We start from the raw sequence: 19,027 nt of genomic DNA on the forward strand, positions 1-19,027 counted from the left end.
AATGAATATCTTGGAGAAGAAATAGACTTAAGTTGAATAGAAAAACAATAGTACTTTGTATTAATTCATGAAGAACAGCAGAGCTCCACACCTTAATCTATGGTGTGTAGAAACTTCACCGTTGAAAATACAAAAGTGATAATGGTGTAAGCATGGCCGAATGGCCAGCCTCCAAGGTCTAGGGACTAAACGTCCAAAGATGAAAATACAATAGTATAAGGTCCTATTTATAGAGAACTAGTAGCCTAGGATTTACGAAAATCAGTAATTAATACAGAAATCTTCTTCCGGGCCCACTTGGTGTGTGCTTGGGCTGAGCATTGAAGATTCCATGTGTAGAGACTTTTCTTGGAGTTAAACGCCAGCTTTTGTGCCAGTTTGGGCGTTTAACTCCAACTTTTGTACCAGTTTTGGAGTTAAACGCCAGAATTCTTGAGCTGACTTGGAACGCCGGTTTGGGCCATCAAATCTCGGGCAAAGTATGGACTATTATATATTGCTGGAAATCCCAGAATGTCTACTTTCCAAAGCAATTGAGAGCGCGCCAATTGGGCTTCTGGAGCTCCAGAAAATCCACTTCGAGTGAAGGGAGGTTAGAATCCAACAGCATCTGCAGTCCTTTTTCAGCCTCTGAATCAGATTTTTGCTCAGGTCCCTCAATTTCAGCCAGAAAATACCTGAAATCACAGAAAAACACACAAACTCATATTAAAGTCCAGAATTGTGATTTTTATTTAAAAACTAATAAAAACATAACAAAAACTAACTAAAATATACTAAAAACATACTAAAAACAATGCCAAAAAGCGTATAAATTATCCGCTCATCACAACACCAAACTTAAATTGTTGCTTGTCCCCAAGCAACTGAAAATCAAATAAGATAAAAAGAAGAGAATATACAATGAATTCCAAAAACATCTATGAAGATCAGTATTAATTAGATGAGCGGGGCTTTTAGCTTTTTGCTTCTGAAGAGTTTTGGCATCTCACTTTATTCCTTGAAGTTCAGAATAATTGGCATCTATAGGAACTCAGAATCCAGATAGTTGATGAGCGGATATTTTATACGCTTTTTGGGGATAATTTCATATAGTTTTGAGTATGTTTTAGTTAGTTTTTAGTCTATTTCTATTAGTTTTTAGGAAAAATTCATATTTCTGGACTTTACTATGAGTTGTGTGTTTTTCTGTAATTTCAGGTATTTTTCTGGCTGAAATTGAAGGAGCTGAGCAAAAATCTGATTCAGGCTGAAAAAGGACTGCTGATGCTGTTGGATTCTGACCTCCCTGCACTCAAAGTGGATTTTCTGGAGCTACAAAACTCGAAATGGCGTGCTTCCAATTGCGTTGGAAAGTAGACATCCAGGGCTTTCCAGAAATATATAATAGTCCATACTTTGCACAAGAATAGACGACGTAAACTGGCGTTCAACTCCAGTCCTCTGCCCAATTCTGGCGTCCAGCGCCAGAAAAGGATCAAAAGCTGGAGTTGAACGCCCAAACTGGAATAAAAACTGGCGTTCAACTCCATAAATGGCCTCTGCACGTGAATTGCTTAAGTCTCAGCCCCAGCACACACCAAGTGGGCCCCAGCACACACCAAGTGGGCCCCAGCACACACCAAGTGGGCCCCAGAAGTTGATCTCTGCATCATCCATCATAGTTTATCCAATTTTTGTAAACTTAGGCTACTAGTTTAGTATTTAAACAACTTTTAGAGACTTATTTTGGATCGCATGACATTTCAGATCTAAACTTTGTATTCTCTGACGGCATGAGTCTCTAAACCCCATTGTTGGGGGTGAGGAGCTCTGCTGTGTCTCGATGAATTAATGCAAGTATTTCTGAACGCCCAAAACAAGCAGTGTTTGGGCGTTCAAACGCTAGGAAGACAGGGAGGAGCCAAATCCATTTGTCCCACACGTATTTCCATTTTAATTTCAAATTTTATGCTTCAATGCATGATTTTTACATGAACATGTCAAGAACCCTGATTTCTAAAATCCTTAATTTATAAAAATCCATCTTTCCAAATTCAATCCAACTCTTTTCAAAATCTTTTCTGAAAACAAATCTATCTTTTTCACTCAAAAATCTTTTCAACTAATCCATATCTTTTTCAAATATCCATATTATCTTTTTCAAAATTCAGAGTTATCTTTTTCAAAAATCTATCATATCTTTTCAAAATTAAACTTTATCTTCTATCTTATCTTTTTCAACTCAATCTTTTTATCTTATCTCTTCCATTTTTTTCGAAAAGCCACCCCCCCATCCCTTTAAAATTGGGTTCGGCCTCCCCCCTCCTCCATCAACAAGTGCACCTCGATCTCCTTCTATCCCTCTCCTTTCTTTTCTTTTGCTTGAGGACAAGCAAAACTCTAAGTTTGGTGTGTTTTTCCGTGATCAAGGATGGAGCAAACAAGAGATCCCACTCATGGACAAGAGCATGAGGAATTTCCTCATCATGAAATCCCTGAGATGCCTCAAAGGATGCATTTTCCTCCACAAAACTATTGGGAGCAAATCAACACCTCCCTAGGAAAATTAAGTTCCAATATGGGACAACTAAGGGTGGAGTACCAAGAGCATTCCATCCTCCTTCATGAAATTAGAGAAGACTAAAGAACCATGAGAGAGGAGCAACAAAGGCAAGGAAGAGACATTGAGGGGCTCAAGCACTCCATAAGATCTTCAAGAGGAAGAACAAGCCGCCATCACTAAGGTGGACCCGTTCTTTAATTTCCTTGTTCTTTATTTTCCTATTTTTCGAATTTTTATGCTTATGTTTATTTATGTTTGTGTCTTTATTACATGATCATTAGTGTCTAAGTGTCTATGTCTTAAAGCTATGAAAATGAATCCATCACCTTTCTTAAAGGAAAAATGTTTTTAATTGAAAAAGAAAAAGAAGTGCATGAATTTCAAATTTTAAAACAGTTTAATGTGGTGGCAATACTATTGTTTTTCTAAATGAATGCTTGAACAACGCATATTTTTTAATTTGATTGTTTATGAATGTTAAAAATTGTTGGCTCTTAAAAGAATGATGGAAAAAGGAGAAATGTTATCTGATGATCTGAAAAATCATAAAATTGATTCTTGAAGCAAGAAAAAGCAGTGAAAACCTTGCAGAAAAAGGATATATTCAAAAAAAAAAAAGCAAGCAGAAAAAGCCAATACCCCTTTAAACCAAAAGACAAGGGTGATAAAAAGGATCCAAGGCTTTGAGCATCAGTGGATAGGAGGGCCCACAGGAATAAAATCCTGGCCTAAGCGGCTCAACCAAGCTGTCCCTAACCATGTGCTTGTGGCGTGAAGGTGTCAAGTGAAAACTTGAGACTGAGTGGTTAAAGTCGAGGTCTAAAGCAAAAAGAAGAGTGTGCTTAAGAACCCTGGACACCTCTAATTGGGGACTCTAGCAAAGTTGAGTCACAATCTGAAAAGGTTCACCCAGTTATGTGTCTGTGGCATTTATGTATCCGGTGGTAATACTGGAAAACAAAGTGCTTAGGGCCACGGCCAAGACTCATAAAGAAGCTGTGTTCAAGAATCATCACATTAAACTAAGAGAATCAATAACACTATCTGAATTCTGAGTTCCTATAGATGCCAATCACTCTGAGCTTCAATGGATAAAGTGAGATGCCAAAACTGTTCAGAAGCAAAAAGCTACTAGTCCCGCTCATCTAATTAGAATCTGAGCTTCAATCAAAAACTCTGAGATATTATTGCTTCTCAACCTATTAGTCTTCTATTTTATTTGTCTAGTTGTTTGAGGACAAGCAACAGTTTAAGTTTGGTGTTGTGATGAGCGGATATTTTATACGCTTTTTGGGGATAATTTCATATAGTTTTGAGTATGTTTTAGTTAGTTTTTAGTCTATTTCTATTAGTTTTTAAGAAAAATTCATATTTCTGGACTTTACTATGACAAAGCCTTGGATCCTTTTTATCACCCTTGTCTTTTGGTTTAAAGGGGTATTGGCTTTTTCTGCTTGCTTTTTTTTTTTGAATATATCCTTTTTCTGCAAGGTTTTCACTGCTTTTTCTTGCTTCAAGAATCAATTTTATGATTTTTCAGATCATCAGATAACATTTCTCCTTTTTCCATCATTCTTTTAAGAGCCAACAATTTTTAACATTCATAAACAATCAAATTAAAAAATATGCGCTGTTCAAGCATTCATTTAGAAAAACAATAGTATTGCCACCACATTAAACTGTTTTAAAATTTGAAATTCATGCAGTTCTTTTTCTTTTTCAATTAAAAACATTTTTCCTTTAAGAAAGATGATGGATTCATTTTCATAGCTTTAAGACATAGACACTTAGACACTAATGATCGTGTAATAAAGACACAAACATAAATAAACATAAGCATAAAAATTCGAAAAACAGGAAAATAAAGAACAAGGAAATTAAAGAACGGGTCCACCTTAGTGATGGCGGCTTGTTCTTCCTCTTGAAGATCTTATGGAGTGCTTGAGCTCCTCAATGTCTCTTCCTTGCCTTTGTTGCTCCTCTCTCATGGTTCTTTAGTCTTCTCTAATTTCATGAAGGAGGGTGGAATGCTCTTGGTACTCCACCCTTAGTTGTCCCATATTGGAACTTAATTTTCCTAGGGAGGTGTTGATTTGCTCCCAATAGTTTTGTGGAGGAAAATGCATCCTTTGAGGCATCTCAAGGATTTCATGATGAGGAAATTACTCATGCTCTTGTCCATGAGTGGGATCTCTTGTTTGCTCCATCCTTTTCTTAGTGATGGGCTTGTCGTCATCAATGAGGATGTCTTCCTCTATGTCAATTCCAGCTGAATTGCAGAGGTGACAAATGAGATGAGGGAAGGCTATCCTTGCCACAGTGGAGGACTTGTCTGCCACCTTGTAGAGTTCTTGGGATATAACCTCATGAACTTCTACTTCCTCTCTAATCATGATGCTATGAATCATGATAGCACGGTCTATAGTAACTTCAGATCGGTTGCTAGTAGGAATGATTGAGCGTTGGATGAACTCCAACCATCCCCTAGCCACGGGCTTGAGGTCATGCCTTCTTAGTTGAACCGGCTTCCCTCTTGAATCTCTCTTCCATTGAGCGCCCTCTTCACAGATGTCCATGAGGACTTGGTCCAACCTTTGATCAAAGTTGACCCTTCTAGTGTATGGGTGTGCATCTCCTTGCATCATGGGCAAGTTGAACGCCAACCTTACATTTTCCGGACTAAAATCTAAATACTTCCCTTGGACCATTGTAAGCCAATTCTTAGGGTCCGGGTTCACACTTTGATCATGGTTCTTGGTGATCCATGCATTGGCATAGAACTCTTGAACCATTAAGATTCTAACTTGTTGAATGGGGTTGGTGAGAACTTCCCAACCTCTTCTTCAAATCTCATATCGGATCTCTGGATATTCGCCCTTTTTGAGCTTAAAAGGGACCTCGGGGATCACCTTCTTCTTGGCCACAACTTCATAGAAGTGGTCTTGATGCACCCTTGAGAGGAATCTCTCCATCTCCCATGACTCGGAAGTGGAAGCTTTTGCCTTCCCTTTCCTCTTTATAAAGGTTTCTCCGGCCTTTGGTGCCATTAATGGTTATGTAAAAACAAAAAAGCTTTAGCTTTTACCACACCAAACTTAGAAGGTTACTCGTCCTCGAGCAAAAGAAGAAAGAAGAGAGTAGAAAAAGAAGAAATAGAGGAGATGGAGTGGGCTTTGTGTTTCGGCCAAGGGGGAGAGGTAGTGTGTATGTTGTGTGAAAATGAAGGAGTGAAGATGGGTTTATATAGGAGTGCGGTTTTTGGGGAAGAGGTATTGAGGTGATTGGTGAATGGGTGAAGAAGAGAGAGAGAGATGAGGTAGGTGGGGATCCTGTGGGGTCCACAGATCCTGAGGTGTCAAGGATTTCTCATCCCTGCACCATGTGGCGTGCAAAAACGCCCATTACTGCCAATCCTGGCGTTAAACGCCAGGCTGCTACCCATTTCTGGCGTTTAACGCCAGCTTCTTGCCCATTCCTGGCGTTAAACGCCAGTCTGGTGCCCATTTCTGGCGTTAAACGCCCAGAATGGTGCTAGACTGGGCGTTTAACGCCCATTCTGCTACCCTTACTGGCGTTTAAACGCCAGTAAGTTTCTCCTCCAGGGTGTTCTATTTTCATTCTATTTTTCCTTCTATTTTTGCTTCTTCAATTATTTTTGTGACTTCACATGATCATCAACCTACAGAAAACATAAAATAACAAATAGAAAATAGAAATTTAACATAGATAAGTAAAAATTGGGTTGCCTCCCAACAAGCGCTTCTTTAATGTCAATAGCTTGACAGTGGCTCTCATGGAGCTTCACAGATGTTCAGAGCAATGTTGGAATCTCCCAACACCAAACTTAGAGTTTGAATATGGGGGTTCAACACCAAACTTAAAATTTGGTTGTGGCCTCCCAACATCAAACTTAGAGTTTGACTGTGAGGGCTCTGTTTGAATCTGTATTGAGAGAAGCTCTTCATGCTTCCTCTCCATGGTGACAGAGGGATATCTTTGAGCTTTAAACACAAGGGAGTCTTCATTCACTTGAATGATCAATTCTCCTCTGTCAACATTAATCACAACTTTTGCTGTGGCTAGGAAGGGTCTGCTAAGGATGATGGATTCATCCATACACTTCCCAGTCTCTAGGATTATGAAGTCAGCAGGGATGTAGTGGTCTTCAACCTTTACCAAGACATCCTCTACAAGTCCATAAGCCTGTTTCTTTGAATTGTTTGCCATCTCCAGTGAGATTCTTGCGGCGGCTTGTACCTCGATGATCCCTAGCTTCTCCATTACAGAGAGAGGCATGAGGTTTATGCTTGACCCTAGGTCACACAGAGCTTTCTCAAAGGTCATGGTTCCTATGGTACAAGGTATTGAGAACTTTCCAGGATCTTGTCTCTTCAGAGGTAATTTCTGCCTAGTCAGGTTATCTAGTTCTTTGATGAGCAATAGAGGTTCATCCTCCTAAGTCTCATTACCAAATAACTTGGCATTTAGCTTCATGATTGCTCCAAGGTACTTAGCAATTTCTTCAGTAACATCTTCATCCTCTTCAGAGGAGGAATACTCATCAGAGCTCATGAATGGCAAAAGTAAATTCACTGGAATCTCTATGGTCTCAGTGTGAGCCTCAGATTCCTATGGTTCCTCATTAGGGAATTCCATGGAGGTCAGTGGACGTCCATTGAGGTCTTCCTCAGTGGAGATCACTGCCTCTTCCTCCTCTCCAGGTTCGGCCGTGTGGGTTGTGGTTATGGCCTTGCACTCTCTTTTTGGATTCTCTTCTGTGTTGCTTGGGAGAGTACTAGGAGGGAGTTCAGTAATTTTCTTACTCAGTTGACCCACTTGTGCCTCCAAATTTCTAATGGAGGACCTTGTTTCAGTCATGAAACTTTGAGTGGTTTTAATTAGATCAGAGACAATGGTTGCTAAGTCAGAGTGGCTTTGCTTAGAATTCTCTGTCTGTTGCTGAGAAGGTGATGGAAAAGGCTTACTATTGCTAAACCTGTTTCTTCCACCATTATTGTTGTTAAAACCTTGTTGAGGTCTCTGTTGATCCTTCCATGAGAGATTTGGATGATTTTTCCATTCAGGATTATAGGTGTTTCCATAGGGTTCTCCCATGTAATTCACCTCTTCCATTGCTGGGTTCCCAGGATCATAAGCTTCTTCTTCAGAGGAAGCTTCCTTAGTACTGCCTGTTGCTGCTTGCATTCCAGACCGACTTTGAGAAATCATATTGACTTGTTGAGTCAATATTTTGTTCTGAGCTAGTATGGCATTCAGAGTGTCAATTTCAAGAACTCCTTTCTTCGGATTTGTCCCATTATTCACAGGATTCCTTTCAGAGGTGTACATGAATTAGTTATTTGCAACCATTTCAATGAGTTCCTGAGCTTCTGCAGGCGTCTTCTTTAGATGAAGAGATCCTCCAGCAAAGCTATCCAATGACATCTTGGATAGTTCAGACAGACCATCATAGAAAATACCTATGATGCTCTATTCATAAAGCATGTCAGAAGGACATCTTCTGATCAATTGCTTGTATCTTTTCCATGCTTCATAGAGGGATTCACCTTCCTTCTTTCTGAAGGTTTGGACTTCCACTCTTAGCTTGCTCAATTTTTGAGGTGGAAAGAAGTTTGCCAAGAAGGCATTGACTAGCTTTTTCCAAGAGTTCAGGCTTTCTTTAGGTTGTGAATCCAACCATGTCCTAGCTCTGTCTCTTACAGCAAAAGGAAAGAGCATAAGTCTGTAGACTTCAGGGTCAACCCCATTGGTCTTGACAGTGTCACAGATTTGCAAGAATTCAGCTAAGAACTGATGAGGATCTTCCAATGGAAGTCCATGAAACTTGCAATTATGTTGCATTAGAGAAACTAATTGAGGCTTAAGCTCAAAGTTGTTTGCTCCAATGGCAGAGATTGAGATGCTTCTCCCATAGAAGTCGGGAGTAGGTGCAGTAAAGTCACCAAGCACCTTCCTTGCATTGTTGACATTGTTGTTTTCGGCTGCCATGGTTTCTTCTTCCTTGAAGAGCTCTGTTAGGCCCTCTAAAGAGAATTGTGCTTTAGCTTCTCTTAGCTTTCTCTTTAAGGTCCTTTCAGGTTCAGGATCAGCTTGAACAAGTATGCCTTTATCTTTGCTTCTGCTCATATGAAAGAGAAGAGAACAAGAAAGTAGAGAATCCTCTATGTCACAGTATAGAGATTCCTTGAGGTGTCAAAGGAAAAGAAGAATAGAAGGAGGAGGTAGATAGAAGAGAATTCGAACATATAAAGAAGGAGGGAGTGCGAATTATACCTTGAGGAGGAATGTTAGTCCTTTAAATAAAAGGATGTGAGAAGAGGGGAAGAATTTTCGAAAATAAATTAAAAATATTTTGAAATAATTAAAAGAAATTTGAAAATTTGATTGAGATTTTCGAAAATTTAGATTGGGAAAGAAATAAAGTGATTTTTGAAATTAGAAATTAAAAAGATATGATTGAAAATTAATTTTGAAAAAGATGTGATTGAAAAGATATGATTGAAAAGATATGATTGAAAATCAGACTAAAAAGAGAAAGTTTTAAAATTAAAGTTGATTACTTGACTAACAAGAAATTAGAAGATATGATTCTAAAATTTAAAATTTGATCCTTTCTTAATAGGCAAGTAATAACTTTGAAAATTTTGAAGTAAATCTTTAATTATAGCAAGGATTTTCGAAAATAATAATAAAATAAAAATGGAAAGAAATTGATTTTGAAGAGATATGATTGAAAAGATATGATTTGAAAAAGATTTGATTTTGAAAAATTATGAAGATTTGAAAAAAAATCTGAATTAAAAACAAAATCTTCCCTCTTGTGTCCATCTGGCGTTAAACGCCCAGAATGGCATCCATTCTGGCGTTTAACGCCCAAAAATGCTACCCTTTTGGGCGTTAAATGCCCAGCCAGGTACCCTGGCTGGCGTTTAAACGCCAGTTTTCCTTCTTCACTGGGCATTTTGAACGCCCAGCTTTTTCTGTTTGATTCCTCTGCTGAATGTTCTGAATCTTCAATTCTCCGTATTATTGACTTGAAAAGACACAATTTTGAAAATATTTTTGAATTTTTAATGATGAGAAACAATAAAAATTGCAACTAAGATCAAATAAACAATGCATGCAGGACACCAAATTTAAAAACTTTCATGTAGGAGACACTAACAAATTGAGAATGCATATGAGAAAAACAACAAAATACACAAAACAAGAGAATTTAAAGATCAGAGCAATGAAATCATCAAGAACAACTTGAAGATTAATGAAGAACATATTGCATGTTTTCGAAAAATGCAAGAAGAATGCAATTGACACCAAACTTAAAAATTGATACTAGACTCAAACAAGAAACATAAAATATTTTTGGTTTTTATGGTTTTATAAATTTTTTTGTAATTTTTCGAAAATTATATGGAAAAGAGAATAAAGAGAATCAAAACTTTTAATAAGAATTCCAGGAATCATGCAATGTTAGTCTAAAACTTCAGTCTAAAAAAATTAGACATGTTTGGCCAAGCTTCATCAGGACATTACATTTTGCAGCTAAATTGATGAGAATCAATCAACTTTTGTGATGATAAGAACATCACCTTGAAACTCTAGAAAAAATTCTAAAAAGTACATAATCTAAGCAATAAGATGAACCGTCAGTTGTCCAAACTCGAACAATCCCCGGCAACGGCGCCAAAAGCTTGGTATGCGAAATTGTGATCATCAACAATGGCGCCAAAGGACTTGGAGCTCTTAAACATGAATCACACTTTGTCACAATTCCGCACAACTAACCAGCAAGTGTACTGGGTCGTCCAAGTAATACCTTACGTGAGTAAGGGTCGATCCCACGGAGACTGTCGGCTTGAAGCAAGCTATGGTCACCTTGTAAATCTTAGTCAGGCGAATTCAGATGGTGATGGAGAATTGATAATTAAAATATAAATAAAACATCAAATAAAGATAGAGATACTTATGTAATTCTTTGGTCGGAATTTCAGATAAGCGTATGAAGATGCTTTGTTCCTCCTGAACCTCTGCTTTCCTATGTCCTTCTTCCAATCATTCATACTCCTTTCCATGGCAAGCTTTATGTTGGGCATCACCGTTGTCAATGGCTACTTTCCGTCCTCTCAGTGAAAACGTTCCAAATGCGCTGTCACCGCACGGCTAATCATCTGTCAGTTCTCGATCATGTCGGAATAGGATCCATTGATCCTTTTGCGTCTGTCACACGCCCAACAATCGCGAGTTTGAAGCTCGTCACAGCCATCCCTTCCCAGATCCTACTCAGAATACCACAGACAAGATTTAGACGTTTCGGATCTCAGAAATGGCCGCCAATAATTCTAGCTTATACCACGAAGGTTCCAATCTTAGATTAGAAACCCAAGAGATACGCATTCAAGCCATTGCTAGTAGAACAGAGGTGGTTATCAGGCACATGTTCATAGGTGAGAATGATGATGAGTGTCACGGATCATCACATTCATCAAGTTGAAGAACGAAAAAAAAATCTTGGAGAAGAAATAGACTTGAGTTGAATAGAAAAACAATAGTACTTTGTATTAATTCATGAAGAACAGTAGAGCTCCACACCTTAATCTATGGTGCGTAGAAACTCCACCATTGAAAATACAAAAGTGATAATGGTGTAAGCATGGCCGAATGGCCAGCCTCCAAGGTCTAGGGACTAAACATCCAAAGATGAAAATACAATAGTATAAGGTCCTATTTATAGAGAACTAGTAGCCTAGGGTTTACAGAAATCAGTAATTAATGCAGAAATCTTCTTCCGGGCCCACTTGGTGTGTGCTTGGGCTGAGCATTGAAGCTTCCATGTGTAGAGACTTTTCTTGGAGTTAAATGCCAGCTTTTGTGCCAGTTTGGGCGTTTAACTCCAGCTTTTGTGCCAGTTTTGGAGTTAAACGCCAGAATTCTTGAGCTGACTTGGAACGCCGGTTTGGGCCATCAAATCTCGGGCAAAGTATGAACTATTATATATTGCTGGAAAGCCCAGGATGTCTACTTTCCAACGCAATTAAGAGTGCGCCAATTGGGCTTCTGTAGCTCCAGAAAATCCACTTCGAGTGCAGGGAGGTCAGAATCCAACAGCATCTGCAGTCCTTTTTCAGCCTCTGAATCAGATTTTTGCTCAGGTCCCTCAATTTCAGCCAGAAAATACCTGAAATCACAGAAAAACACAAAAAATCATAGTAAAGTCCAGAATTGTGATTTTTATTTAAAAACTAATAAAAATATAACAAAAACTAACTAAAATATACTAAAAACATACTAAAAATAATGCCAAAAAGCGTATAAATTATCCGCTCATCACTTACGTCAAAATTACTAGTGACAAATTTATGTTAAACAAGGTAAAATAAATAAATAAATAAGCAGAGAAAAGTTTAAAATCAATGAAACATAAAACTGAATCGTAAAAAAAAGAGAATAATGACAAAATATAAAGAAATGAAAGACAACTAATCAAATAAACAAAAGAAAACAAGTTAAAAGTTGACTTCTAACACTCACATGCACTTGTACTCTATGTTCTTGCGTTGCGTCGTGGAGACTAGGAATTTTATGAGTTAATATGATGATCTAGTGTTCTTGATTGAAGTCCCATAACTCTTCTCAGCTTCTACTATTTATAGGCCATGGAGATGATCTTGTCATGGAGCACATTGTCCACTATCATACTTCTCCCTTTTTCTTAGTCATGACCTTGCCTTGACTGTGGAGAATCTTGACCCTCAAGTTTGACACCCACGTCTTACTTGGTCTTCAAATCCCACATTTTCTTCAGCTTACTCCTCAAATCTCGCATCCATGTCTTCCACTTAACTTGAAGGTTGAGCAGCAAGCCTTGATGCTCAGGGAAAGGCACTAACTACCTTTTGCCTTCGACGTTCTTTGTACCATCTTTCTTCGACTTCAACTTGCTCATTTTTGCTTCTGTAGTCGAAACTATGGCAGTCAAGACGCCTTCTTGTCGAAAAAAACTCATTTTTTACCAACAAATTTCTCTTTTAAAACTTTTTATTTTATTCAAAAATACAAGTTTTAATATTCCTTGTACCAGGCATGTGCAACCTTTTCAAATTCTCAAAATTTGAAAGGACAGTTATGTATCATTCAAAATGACGCGCGCTTTTCTTGGAATACATAACGTTTTCGAGGCTTTAATAAGCCGTTTATTGAATAGAGTACTCCTTACTCCATCATTACTTTTGAAATTAAATCATCCCCAATTTTCAAAAACCTTATCCTTAGAAAACCCTAATCTCTTTTCTCTCTAAATGACGTGTCTTCCATAGCTCCCCGTATATGCCTCACTCAAGTTCTCCGCCAGCTATTACCGCTGTTTCTTCTTCGGCAACCATGGCTGCTGCTCCTCATCCTCATGAGGGAGGTTATAAAGTCATTCCCTTTCCTCTATTAATGGCTGAAGTGGCGTAGTTTTACAATGAAGATGGAACTTTGAGAACCCCAAACCCAAATGCAGAGACCTCTGATATCTGGTGTCACCGGATATTTCTGCCATTCTCAGTTAATGGAGTATTACATTCCTTCTTAGGCCCTTTGGCAACCCAAGAACAAATTGATTCTATTTCTTCTTTCTTTCTATCACACCTAGAGCATTTACCATTGATTTTCTACAAAAATGTTAAGGCTTCATACTTCACTGGTCGAGTCTTTAGAACTGTTTCCCCTAGGGATTTGAGTCCCCTTTTTTCAACTTGGATGTCTTGACTTGCACCTGTGTATAACCCAATTTGGAAATCTCTGAATATTGTGCATGCCTTAGAATTAGCTACCTTCAACCTTTCTTACATTACTCATTTACTCGGTGCTAGTTTGTACTTTTGGTGCTCTGCCACTAATAACTTTCATTTTCCTTATGGAATGATGAGTCTGACTCTGATGGACATTTCGACCTTGACCGGCTTACTACTCAATGGTGAATTCGTATCATGGTCGATCGATTACCCTGAGGACGATTTTAACATTAATTTCAACTCAAACTCCATATCAAGCTTCATTCAAAACAACATGGGTTCTAATGGAGACTCTATTTCTGACAGTGAGCATGTAGCTTTTCTCTTACTTTGGCTCAAATCCTTTGTCTTCTGCTCAAAATCAGTCCAAATTTAAAAGAACAACTACTTGCCTATGGCCATTATGCTTCATCATAAAAAACTCATCAACCTTCCTGCCTTGATTCTAGGTCAGCTTTATGAAACACTTTCCTTGATTGTTAGTAAAATTCGATAAAGGAATCCTTCGATCAACCCTTTTGGTCCCTTCTGGGTTGTAAATTTGTGGATCAAAGCTGTTCTTGAAACTCGACTCACAACTTCTAATTCTAAAGTTCCTAACACTCCAATCGATGGTATTCGTCTTTCCCAACTTTCTTGGATGAGACCAAAGACCATGTCTCCCATTGGTGTCTTTGGACACTTTATTAAGATTCCATTTGACATTAAAGAAGACCACAATATTTCTTATTTCCCAAACCCATTCCCATTTTGACCCATTTATGTTTCGTGCCTTAACTCTTTTACTAGCTCTCAGCCAGAGAATCAAACAATAGTCGATGATATGTGGGCTAGGATCTTAACTCCTCAAATCCTTCCTGTTGGCTTACCTCATGAATCAACCTAGGCTCTTAAAAAGAAACTGGACATTTATTCTCCCCACTACATAGCTTAACAGTTTGGATTGGCCCAAGCCTTTCCTTCTTCTCTATCTCTCGACCCTAAGGCTCAAATGATTTATTATGAGGTATTGGAGACAAAAAAATTTGACAAGATGTTAGAGATGAACCCCAAAGGATGTCAGCTTAATACTAGTATCTGAATATCAATCGTTGTTTCTTGTCGACTCCTGACTTTCATGGATGGTGGTCAAAATATTTTTCTACTCATTGTACATCTATCAATCAAGCCCTCTCCAATATGGTTTTCCCTAATGTGCAGACAGCGTTAAAGAAAACCAAAGGTGAGTATATAAAAGAAATCTTTTTCTTTTCAAGTACTTCGCAGGCATTACTTGACTCACTTTACCATTTTGATTTCTTCAGTTACTCGACAGACATCTATCGCTTAATTTGCTATTGACCCACAACCAATGGAGGAAAATTGGAATACTGATGAAGGCGTATCCCCAAGAAAAAGACCAAACAAGGGGAAGGTCGGAGAAAAGGAAGTTCGAGTGGTGCAACCCTTACCTCAAAGAAGCGTGGTCCTATTGATATTCTGATGAGAGTTGAAACCCCAAAGCTTCAAAAAGCCTGACCTGTAACCTCGAAGGTATACGCTTAATGATGTCTGTAGCAACTGTTTTCACCTTGTACTTGTAATTTTTTTATTGTTTTCTAATATATTGCAGTCGAGGCAATCCCAGAAAGGAACTTCCTCTCAAGTTGTTGATATCGAAAATCTTTCTGATAAAAAAGTGGATCAGTCAGTTCATGCTAAAACAGAATTTCTTCAGCCTATTCAGATTACATAGATTGTAAGTCTGTCTACTCCTGTTCTGACTCTGACTCAGAATCCATAATCGACAACAGCATCTTATACTTCGATCTCATCTCTACTAGTACTTCTTTTATTTATATTTTCAATGTTAAGTTCCTTTCGACTGCCACCTGATCTTTATATTTTTTCCCTCTTCAGATTTGCTATATGCTTCTTCCTAGTGATGCTGAAACTCACTAGGAATCTAGGCCACTATATGGATCTGGGTCGACTACTGCAACTGCCACTATTATTTCTGGACATTTGACATAGAAATTCGTCGAAATGTTGACACAACAATTCATCAATGAAGATATTATTCTCGTACTGTCGACAGAAAAATTCGTCGATTAAAATACAGAACCACCTTTTAATGTTCCTTCTTCGGAAGCTGGAGATTTGGATTTCGATGACATCAGCTTTGACCTAGAAAATATCATGTTTGAAGCTCGACAGGTTTATTCCACTGAAGGAACTATGGGGATGTTTTCTGGTCCACAATTGAGCACTGTTATCTCTTAACTTAGGAAGTCGACTCAGGCAGTGTCAACCAAAGAAGAAGAAGTTATAGAAGAAGTCACTTTTCCTGTGCCCACGGGTCCAGATCCTCAAGTGGTCGATAAAATCAACATTGTTCTCGATTGCTTGAACCATTCCATTGAGGATCTTGATGACAATACTGTTTTAAAGGCTCGACTTACTGATGAGCTTATCTTTCTTAATCAACGTATTTCTTTTGACATGCATTCAACTCTTGGCTCATTTATTGAGGACGTCTCCTCCCACTTTTCCAAACTTCATAATGCTGACCAAGAACTGAACAAGTCACTTGAGACTTTAGCCGACTATGATACTCAGATGAAAAATATGACATGACTAAGTCTCAGGTTACTGAGGGTTTATCGGAAGGTCAGACAAAAGAATGACGAATGATGTCAAAGATTGCAGCCTTGGAGAAAGAATTGGCTGATCTAAAATCAGGAAAAAAAGTTACATCACCAATGCTGCTCTTTCTCTTCGACTGAAAATGATTGGAAAGGCTCATGCTTCCAAACTATCAGGTCGAGGTTCTTTAGTCGAAGCAGTTACTCAAGCCACTGATGCGGAATTTCGAATACCACAAACTAACCGGCAAGTGCATCGGGTCGTACCAAGTAATAACTCAGGTGAGTGAGTGTCGTTCCCATGAGAATTAATGGATTAAGCAACAATAGTTGAGTGATTAGGTTAGTTAGACAAGCTAAATAGAGTATTTTCGAGTCAAATAGCATAAAATAGTAAATCAAAGAGTGCAAGAAAGCAAACAGTGAATAGTTGGTGAAATTAATATGAGAAAACAATTAAGACTTTGGAGATGTTTAAATTTCTGGATTAACAATTCTTATCAACTACTTAAATCAAACAAAGATTCAATTCACGGCAAACCTTAAGTGATTAAACCCTAATTTCTTAGTAAGTTAATCTCATCTAACTCAATCAACTGCCAATTCCTTGGTCACTTAATTCAAATTAGAAGATTAAGTCCAATTCTAGTTTATTAGCTATACAAACTGTAAACCCTGTTAAATTAGTAAATAATTAGTCAATAAATTAATTTTAATAAAAAAAATTAGAAATGTGAATAATATATTAAATTAGGATAGAGCTCATCAAAATGAGAATTTTGACACTAATTTCAAAGAATTTGGCCCAAGATTGAACTGAACGGGCCGAACCGGTTAAACTGGGCCCGAACCAGACCCGTGGGCCCAAACCAACCCAAAAAAAATTAAGTGAACCCAACTCTTCCCCCTTCTTTCCATTTTCACGTTGCAGCAAACCTGGGAAGGGGAAGAACGAAAAACATTTCCAAACCCTTACGCTAACTTCAAATGACCGTATCTCATCCGTCCGAGCTCCGATCGCCGTACCGTTTGCGGCCACGCGACCACCGCGTCAAGATCTACGATTCTACTGAAACAATTTCAGAGGTAATTCACTTTATTGTTCTCAGCCACTCCTTCCCCTAATTTTCGAAAATCATATAGAGGTGCTGAATTTCTTTGCTTTTTGATGTATTAGGATCCAATTAGCTTGAGAAAAATGTTCACTCTTACTTATATGAAGCTTGGGTAAGGTGAGGATACCATAATTCTATTTAATTTCCTGAATTTATGATTTGGGCATTAAATTGGGTGTATAAGTGTTATGAATTTGTATTAGTTTGTCAATAAATAATTGGAGCTTGAAACTGTGGATATTGGAACTTGGAGAAAGCTGAGCATTAGTGTTTTATTGAAGTTTTTTTGAGGCTGTGTTGGTTTTAGTAAATTGCCTTGATCACCACGAGGAAAGCGGCCAAGGTATGATTTAGGTTTCTTGCATTTAATATATAATGTTCTGTGAAAATTTAGGCTAGATGACCATAGGATAAGTTGGAACGCACGTAAATGTATAATGCTTAGTATCCTTGATATTTATGATGTGATTTGGTTATGTGATGGAGATTGTTGCTATATTGATGTTAGTATGGAACATGGTTGAGTTGGTGATTATATGATTACATACATATTGAACAAGAGCATGATAGAATTGTTGATATGTGAGATTGTGTAATGTTAATAAATGATGGTTGATAAAATGGTGTAGAGTTTTGTTGCTGGCATATTGTATATACAGGGGCTGACTTCAAGTGTGGAATGATTGATGTGGGAATGGTAAGTTAATGAAATAGGGGTTTAAAGAGTTTTGTGAAAAGTTGGTTTTGGGCCGAACTTCGGCGAGCTATAACTTGGCCTCCGGACCCTTAAATTGTTCCCAAATTGTTTTAAATGAAAATTGAGTTCGTGAAGTTTATGTCGTTCAAAAAACGGATGAAAAACGATTTAAAATGGTTAAGTTATGCTCGACGGAAGATTTGGTTTGGAACAGGAAAAAAATTCAGCAGCTTTCTAACTTAATCAGATTTTTTTGGGAAAACGTACGCCCACGCGTACGCGTGGCATAGAATTTTTGACTGTGCGTACGCGAGTAGCCCTATGCGTACGCGTAATGGGCCAGTATGCATGTCCACGCGTACGCATGGCCCACGCGTGTGCGTGACATGATGTACTCAACTACATGTACGCATGATAAGGGGATGCACGCGCGAGCTGCCTTTTTATGAAATATTATGATAATTTTGTATGATAATTGGCTTGAATAATTTAATGACCTGAGATACGAGATTCCCCGGGTAAAGTACCGTGGCTTGCCACCACGTGTCGCAGGTCAAAACTCGATACTCTGTTGACCGTATGTCGTAAAGATGACCGGGCACGTATAAATTCCCAGGAATGGTACCCCAATTGAGCAATTGATATCTTTATAAAAGAAAAAGCTATGCATAGACTCTTGGGGATGCGCGACGAGGGACAATCCAAGGGTTTAGCAAATCGGACTTGTTGGGTTGGCTTGATAACTGACAGATGAGACTCACGAACCATAGGACAGGCATGCATCATGTGCATATTACTTGGAATATTTGTTTGTGCATTAACTGGGTGTGCCTAAGTGTACTTCCTATGTTAAATGTGTATTTGTTACCTGCAGTACTTGTAACCTTCTTGTGCTTGCCTTTATCTGCTTACTTGTCTGTGATATGTTGTCGGAGATGGAGGTATGGAGGAAAGGCGGTAAGACTTAGATTTAGGACTAAGTTAAGTTTAGCTCAGATACACTTAGAAAACCACCTTTTATGGTTTCTGTTTTATACTTTAAGCTTTATAACATAAGTGTTGGCATTCTAGGATTGCCTCTGGCATTCCCAGGACCTTATATCTTACATGTATGACACCTTTACCATGCTGAGAACCTCTGGTTCTCACCCATACTGTGTTGTTATTTTTTTTTCAGATGCAAGTCGAGAGGCACCTCGTTAGGCGTCTAGACTTCTGAAGCGAAGTGGTTGTTGGGTTACTTTTGTTGT

Source organism: Arachis ipaensis, chromosome B01, assembly GCF_000816755.2.
Source record: "Arachis ipaensis cultivar K30076 chromosome B01, Araip1.1, whole genome shotgun sequence".
Taxonomy (NCBI): Eukaryota; Viridiplantae; Streptophyta; class Magnoliopsida; order Fabales; family Fabaceae; genus Arachis; species Arachis ipaensis.